The following is an 8733-nucleotide window of genomic DNA, read 5'->3' on the forward strand; positions in this document are numbered from 1 at the left end:
TAAAAATACGAAAAATTGAATTAAGAAGCTATAAAAAAGCGGAAGGGCTAAAAGTGCAATTAGCCCTTCCGTCAAAAACATGCGGATCCTAAGCGAGTGTGGGTCGGGTCGGACCGGGTCTCATCAAAACGACATCGTTTTGGGGTTAAAAGGCAGCCCCCAAAACGACGTCGTTTTGGGGAGCTATAAAAATTAAGTTTTTGAGCAAAAAAATTCATTTGTGAGCTTGAGGGAAAAAAATAAGAGAGAGAAGAGAGAATTCTCTCTGAACTAGGCCTTTGCTCGGCCAGAGGGTCATTGCCACCGCCACCGGTCCCCATCGCCACCACGGTGGTTTAAAAGGTAAAACCCTTTTTTTTTTACTAAATGTATATGCTATTTTTTAATAAAAAAGAGGTTAGATGTATAAATAATTTTTGAAAAAGAAAGAAAAAAATGAAAAGAAAGTAAATCAACCTTTGATTCGGTTTATTGTGTTTCTTGCTGCGATTGTGGTCTTTGAATCTCTTTCTTTTTATTCTATATTTTTTTTCCAGAGAGCCAAAATAAAAAATATGAAAAGGCTTATATAGCCATTTATAGAATATTTTTTATTGTTTATGTCTTTTCTTCATTTACAGGTGCAAGTGATGGTGGAGCAAGTGGTGGTGGGTGGTGGCAGAGGCGTCAGAGGGCAGGTGGCCATAGGGTTAGGGCGGCTAGGGTTCTTTTTTTTTTTGTTAATGTTTTGGGCTGATGTTAGTGGGTTAGGGTTTGTTTAATTTGGGCTGGTAGTTTAGGTTTTATTTTGTTTTGGGTTAAAGGTTGTAAATGGGCTTATGTAATATAAACAGGCCCAAAATTGGCCTACAACAAATAATATTATATATTATACTTTTCATAATTATATAATTTTATTTATATTTATTTATATATTTAAATATCAAATTGATAGAATTTATAAATATAAACAGTTATAACTATTTTAGATCATTAATTGACCACCCTTTAACTCGCATGATTGTATAAAAGTTGTGTTAGCCCTTCAAAATAAATATTACTAGGTGATGCATACATTACATGATCTAAAACAAGTGTTGAAACAAAATGTTGTTGGTAGGACATCCAACAACTTCGCTTTTATCACTCAATTCAATGTTATATGGAGCAAAAAAAAAGTCAATAAATTCAGACTCAACATGATAATTGTCTACTTGCACCACTTTTTCTGTTAAAACCTTTTCTTCCTTTACTACATTCACTGTATCAACTCTAAGAGGTTCAAGACTAACGTTATCTAAGATCACTTGTTCAACTTGAACCTCTTCATTATGGATCTCAATCATGTTTTCAACCTTAAAGAAATCAAGTTTTACTTCTCCAAAGACCTCTTCTGTTCCAATATCATTAACACTAATGACTTCCACAACCTATTCATCTAAATTCTGTGGTATAGAGATTCTACTTGCTAAAAGTTCTTTTCGAAGGTGGTTTTGATTCTTGTGCTAAGGTATAACTAGAAACCTAATCATTAGGAAAAAAGCTAGAGAAGTGTAAATCATGAGGTTCAAAGGTAGAATTACAAGAATAATGGGGTTGAGAACAAAAATTAGCATAAGGGTCTTGCCTAAATGCATTATAAGGGTCATAGGGTTAGTTCCAAGTACTACAGGTTGCCTAGATGCATAATTCATTGGCCTAGAATTTTGAAATGATCTGTAACGCCCCAATTTTCGAGAATCCTGTGAATGTTGGCATAGGTTTAATTATGTTAGTGGGCCTCTAGAAAGCCCAAACTTAAGATAGAACCCGACAATTTTAGTTAATTTTTGTTCCATAAGAAAAAGGGGGTGAAATTATGAAATAGGACCTATGTGAAAATGTTTGAAAATGCTATAGATTAAATTGAAGTGGCCAAATAAATAGGAGTGCAAAATAGGAGGATTTGCATGACAAACCTCCCATTTTACATGAAGTGGCCAGCCATCATGTTGTTGTAGACAAAATGTGCACTTGATATCCATAATTTATGGTACAAATTGATACAAATTGATAAAAGGTTAGGTAAATGTTCCATGATAATAGGTTAGGTAAATGTTTCATGATAATGGGTTAGGTAAATGTTTCATGATAATGGTTTAGGTAAATGTTTCATGATAAGAATTTCATGTCTTTTGTATTAAAGAATTAAATGGATGAAATATGAAGTTTTATTAAAAGAAAAAGGGGTGAAAAGAACAAAGTTTTGTCCATCTTTGTTCATCATAGCTGAAAATTAGAGAAGAGAAAGGAGAGGAGAAAGCTCTTGAGTATTCGGTCATTAGGAGGAGGAAAATTGAAGGTAAGTTCTTGGTACCTTGCTTCTATTTTGAGGTTCATGAGTTCTTCTTGATTCTACCTTAACCCTTGAAGTATATTTTGATTTTTAGTTGTGTTGTGAGAATTTAGTCATGAATTAAAATGAAGGAAATGGTTGTTGTTTCATGTTCTTTTGATGAAAAAAATGGAAGATAGGTGAAGTTGAGCCAAACAAATGAGCATGCATGTGCCTTAGATGTTAAAGGGAAAAATCAGCTAACATGTTGTGCTTTAAAATGATGAAATGGAGATTATACTTAAGTAAAATCATAGATATGTGATGATTGATTGGTGATATACATGTTTAAATAACAAGCATGCAAGTTAGCTGTGAAAGAGTGATTTGGTAATAAATCTGCTTGGAACAGCATCAGTAACGTGACTTTGGAAAATCACCATAAATTGTGGGAGATGAGTTAGAAGCTGCAAAAATTATGTAATTAAAGATTAATGAGTCTAGTTTCAAATGGAATAAACTAGAACATATTTTGAATTCTGTAGAATGAGAAATTTGATTCGTAATGAAGAGTGGTCAGATTAGTCAAACAGTGAAACATGGGAAACTTTGAGAAAAATCTGGTATTGATTGGCTTAACCAAAAATTCTGAAAATTTTATGGATAGAAGATATATGAGTCTATTTTCAAGGAAAATTAAAGGAACTTGATTTTGAGTTTCGTAGCTCCAGTTATAAATGATTTAGTGACTGTTTCTCAGGAAGACAGCTTGCAGTGAAATTATGATTATGTGGTAAACATTGACAAAAATTTGTTAATGAGTTGCTTATTATTTTCTTATAAGCTTACTATGATCTGTAGGTGTGGTTGGCCGAATATTGTAAGGGGTTAATCGTAGTTTGTATTTGAATAGTTAGATTAACGTGTTAGTAATCCAATTGTAGGCGGTTCGTGTGTGGATCTCGTCAAGATATCATCGCAAAAGCAGTGTGTAACTAACACCCTCTTTCTTAGTCTGGATCGGCAAAATTGAAAAGCGAAATGCCGAAAACCGTATTTTTTAAATTTGCGAGTGTGCGAATGCTCGTGAGGTAAATCGATTAATGTTTTTGGTAAGCTGCAAAATTTGGACCGCAAAGTGCATGATTTACGTGCCTCGATATTTTGGGCTTAATTGGCCAAAATTGGAATGATGAGCCAACGGGCCCAATTCAAGAAGAACCCTCGATGCGTGATTACGTAGTACGTGAAAGGTAGGAATATGCATGAAAAACCCTAAAATAGATAAATTACTGAAATACCTTTAAAAGTGGAAAATTTACGCTTTTACCCTTAGGAGATAAATTACCAAATACCCCTAGGGTTAAATTGACTTAAATGCATGTTTGATCGTTGTTATTTACTGCATGCCATGTTGTTATTATCGATGCATGGGATTGGGATATTGACGGAGGAAGTACTGAAAGTGGCTTGTCCACGTACTAGAGGCTTTGCTTCAATTTATCGTTAATCGAGCGTGCAATGCAAGAATCGTGGAGTGTTGGACTGGGTGGGTTGAGCTATTCCCTACATGGAGTGTATGGCTGGCACGGGTGGAGTGTAGTGGTTGGTGGGTTGAGTAGTCTCGCCAAATGGGCTTGCATATGTTTACTGATGTTGCATGTATTTTGAAATGGGCCTATGGGCCATCTTGTTATCTGAATAAGGGCTAAGGCCCAGTTTATTGTAATCTGAAAGGGCTCTAGCCCAGACCACTGCACTGAATGGGCTTAGGCCCAATAGGCTTGAGTGACTTGGGCTTTGAATGGGTTTTCCTTACACACCGAGTTTCCCAAACTCACCTCTTTATTTTCATCCACGCAGAAATCCCCAACCATAGTGGGCTTGGAGTCGTGAGGGAATTCAGAGTGGCCACCCGCTCGAAAGTTTGATTTTCTTCCGTGAACTAGACATCCTTTTATTTACGTTTGAAGTTTTGGGTTTTAAATGTAATAAGGCCGCTTAATTATTTTTATGGTTTTAATATGTATTACTAAGATAGGTATTACTTATTTTAACTGTTGAAATTGGATAGCTTTAGGCGTTTTCAAAAACAACAATTGATTTCAAAATACCACGACAACAAACAAAGCTTCCGCAATGAAAGTATTTTCCAAAATTAATCACTTTTCCTAAAATGACTTAATCAAATCGGTTTCCTAGAAATATCCATGACGTTAAGGTGTGGCAATGGCGGTATGCATGTCTAGGATTGGATCCGAAGGAGCTTGGTATTAGCAATCCGATGGACTCACCACCTCTTTTCGGTTTCCTACCGGTGCATGACTTCCATTCACTTTAATCCTTAATGAATTAATCTTTTGAACATCAAGTACGATTTTCTAGACTTAGAATGGAAATTTTTTTAACGCTTTTGATGTGGCATGCCGGATCCGGCCATAACTTCTGGGCCGGGTTTGGGGTGCTATATGAACAATCATAATCATAATAAGACATGACTTCACATCAATCTTTTTGTACCTAAACGTAAATAAACAAATATAAATATATATATATATACATATATATATATATGTATATATATATATATATATAAACTCCCATCACTGATGAATATAATTAATATTGGAAAATAATATAATTTAAAATTTTTGTCCTCAAAGAAATTTATTACGCAAGTGCTTATGCCGAATCAAGTAAGAGAATGAATTGTATGAAACAGTGAGGCCACGTCATCTGTATCCATTTCTAATAATTTTATGCCACATCAGTATTCTTATACTGAATTTTAGGATTTTATCCTGAAAAAAATCAAATCCAAATTAAACTCCTGAAATTCAGGATAAGAATATTGATGTGGCATAAAACTATTGGAAAGTGATACAAATGACGCGGCGTCACTGTTTCATACAATCCTTTCCCATCAAGTAATAAATTGATAGTAAAATATTATTCCCACGAGAACAAAATTCTAAGTTGTTAAGTACTAACTATTTAATTTCATCTAATCCAGATCAAGAAAATAAATAATTGCTACTAAAATTAAACTAAGCGAATTATGAATATTTTATTAAGCTAGAAAAATGAAAAATTATAAGTTTCACAATCAATTTTAAGGACTTGAAACTCTAACTTCACGTCATCCAGTTAATCAATTAACTCTTATTCAATTGTTCAATCTATGTAATTACTAACCCAAAATTTTATGGCATTAACTAGACCTTTCCCTGTTCGCTATATTCTTATGCTATGCAAGTTGAGAAAAGTCACTAAGAACAAGCCTATTGGGTTGATTATGCATCAAGTATATTTGTAACGCCCCCACATCCGAGACCGTCGCCGGAGTCGAGTATGAGGTGTTACTAAGCTTAGTTTAACATTTTTAGAACTTTGAATTATTTGTTTCTACATTCACAGCTTTTAAGCTACTTGCGTCACAGTCACAAGAAAAATCATATCTCGAGTTACGAAACTCAAAATTAAGATCCGTAAATTTTCCCTGAATCTAGACTCATAAAAATATCTACTAATTTTTTTCTAGAATTTTTGGTTGGGCCAATTAGTACAGTTTATTAGTTAAAGTTACCCCTGTTTCAAGACTCGACTGGTCTGACCTCTATTTACTACGAACCACATTTCTCTCTGTAAAAAATTCATATGACTATGAGTTTTGTTTATAATAAAACTAGACCCAATAAGGATTCTGAGGATATAAAATACACCACCTAATTATATCTTTACAATTTATGGTGAATTTCTAAAGTAGGAACAGGGGATTCAGAAACTGCTATGACTCTGTTTCACTAAAATTAAAATATCTTCTAACATATACTTCCTTTACTTGTTTCATTTGTTTCATGTGAAACTAGACATAATAAGATTCAATTTGATATGTATTTCACCACCAAATTCAATTTATATGATTTTTAGTAAATTTTCAAACTCGCGTTAGTGTTGCTGCGGTATTCTGTTTATGGTAAATTTCATCCTTTTTATGAGTTTTTATGCACTAAGTATCTTAATAGTTTTCCTTAACATCAAACATAATCTAAACTAACCATTTTCATAATTTATCATTATCAAGCATTTCCTCAACCATTTCACAACCATACCATAAGATCATTTACACAAAATGGGTATATTGCTATACATGCCATACTTAAATTTACAAGCCATTTACCAAAAATCTTCTGGATAGTGTGACTGAGCCTTCGACCTATCCCGACTCCTGAGCTGGCTTGTCCAAAACTACAATGAGTAAGAAGGAGGGAGTAAGCATAAATGCTTAGTAAGTTCATATGCAAATAATAAGTAACATAACAAACAGTTATACCATCAACATTAGCATACATCACTAAAACACATCACATTTTAATCATTCTTCATCATCTTATTACCTTATCGTGGTTGTATCAATACTCAACCCGAGGGTTAAATACATACCTGTCCAAAATATCCATTTCATATCACTTACCAATACGTCTCTTTACATCTCGAAATTTTCCTCCATTTGAGTAGAACTTTACCCGTTGAACACATCGAATATAATTCGGATACATGGATAACTTGCACATAAGTGCCATATATGCAATCAAGCAATCATGTAACCCGCCCATAAGCGAACTCGGACTCAACTCAACGAGCTCGGGCGTTCGCATCCATAAGTGAACTCGGACTCAACTCAACGAGTTTGGATGCCTAGTTACATCTCACGAACTCGGACTCAACTCAACGAGTTCGGACATTCGCATCCATAAGTGAACTCGGACTCAACTCAACGAGTTCGGATGCTCAACCATCCTAGTGACATGTCACTTGTATCCTAATCTATTCCTAAGGTTCAAACGGGCTTTTCCTCGAACACTTATCCTTGTCGTCTTCCGTAGAATGCCAAATCAATACTCGGTAACAATTATATTTAACAAGTAGTTCACATAATTTACATATTATTTGAAATTAACCACAAAGCATACATTTCATAATAAAATTCAGCATAACACATAATTAATATCAATAACTTAAAAATAACAATTATGCTACATTATTTACACATGAACTTACCTTGGTACCAAAATACAAAGATTTTGCAATTTAGTCCACAATCTTTTCTTTTCCTCGATTGAGGTCGATTCCACGTCTTTCTTGATCTAAAATAACACATTTAGCTTATTTAATACTCACATTATCAAATTAATCCTTAACTCAAATTTTGGCAAAATTACAATTTTACCCCTAAACTTTTGCATATTTACATTTTTGCCCCTAGGCTCTGGATTAAACTTTATTCCTTATTCTTATGTTTTACAACATGCTGATCACTTTTCTCTTCTATGGAAACATCAAATTCTCACTCTAACATGTACTTGTGACTATTAGGTATTTTTACCGATTAAGCCCTTTACTCGCTTTTTGCTTAAAATCGAGTAGTACAAGTTGTCTAACATAATTTAAAACTTCATATTCTATCATAAACGTCAAAATACACAAATTTCACCTATGGGTATTTTTCCAAATATAAACCCTAGGTTAAATTATTGCTAACATAAGCTTTATCGAGTTACGGATCTCAAAACGTAAAATCATTAAAAGCGGGCTTGGAATCACTTACTATGGAGCTTGGAAGCTTGAAACAAACCCTAGCTATGGAGAACCCTTGAAATTTCGGCCTAATGAAGAAGATGGACAAAAATTGGCTTTTAATTTTGTTTTTAATTCATTTTAATAACTAAATGACCAAAATACCCTTACTACTAAACTTTCCAAAAATTCCTTCCATGTCCTAATTTTTTCCATGAACTTAAAATTGGTAAAATTGCTATTTAAGACCTCCTCATTAATATTCCAAAACAATTTCATACTAAAAACTTCTAGAATGCAAGTTTTGCAACTTATTCGATTTAGTCCCTACTTTCAATTTAAGCACTTTAGGCATAGAATTTCATCACGAAATTTTCACACAATCATGCAATCATATCATAAACATCAAAATCATTGTAAAATAATTATTTCTATCTCGGATTTGTGGTCACGAAACCACTATTCCGATTAAGCCCTGATTTAGGATATTACAATATTCCTATCCTAGCCACAAATTAGCTCGTTCGTCAAGCTACTATAGTTAATTCTAATCTATCCAATCTAGATCTAAACATTAATTTTCTCTTCTAAGACAAATCAAGACTATCAAATCAATGCAACTTGGTGATTAGACAAGTTGATTAAATAAGCACATAATTGAATAAGTAAATAGTAAAGATCGAAACAAACGAAGAGAAAATAAATTAATAACTAAGTAATATGATCCATCATTGTTCCAAAAAAATAGAGTTTGATTCATATTGAGTTGAGAAAATCACACAAAGATTCAAAAAAGACTTGCATCAATAAATAAATAAATAAGAAGAAGAAATAATCTAGAGCAAAAATAGTTTAAGATTTTA

The 8733-nt window shown here is 33.4% G+C and overlaps 1 long non-coding RNA gene across 1 annotated transcript; it reads right to left on the reverse strand.

Annotated features, from left to right (window-relative positions):
• Window positions 1-6362: 6362 nt before the first annotated feature.
• LOC128283594 (uncharacterized) lies at window positions 6363-7979 on the reverse strand. Its single transcript, XR_008273976.1, has 3 exons — window positions 7902-7979; window positions 7355-7440; window positions 6363-6541 (listed from the first exon to the last, which is right to left on the reverse strand). It is a non-coding gene; the product is annotated as an uncharacterized LOC128283594 (long non-coding RNA).
• Between the last annotated feature and the right edge of the window lie 754 nt (window positions 7980-8733).

Source organism: Gossypium arboreum, chromosome 11 (genome assembly GCF_025698485.1).
Source record: "Gossypium arboreum isolate Shixiya-1 chromosome 11, ASM2569848v2, whole genome shotgun sequence".
NCBI lineage: Eukaryota > Viridiplantae > Streptophyta > Magnoliopsida > Malvales > Malvaceae > Gossypium > Gossypium arboreum.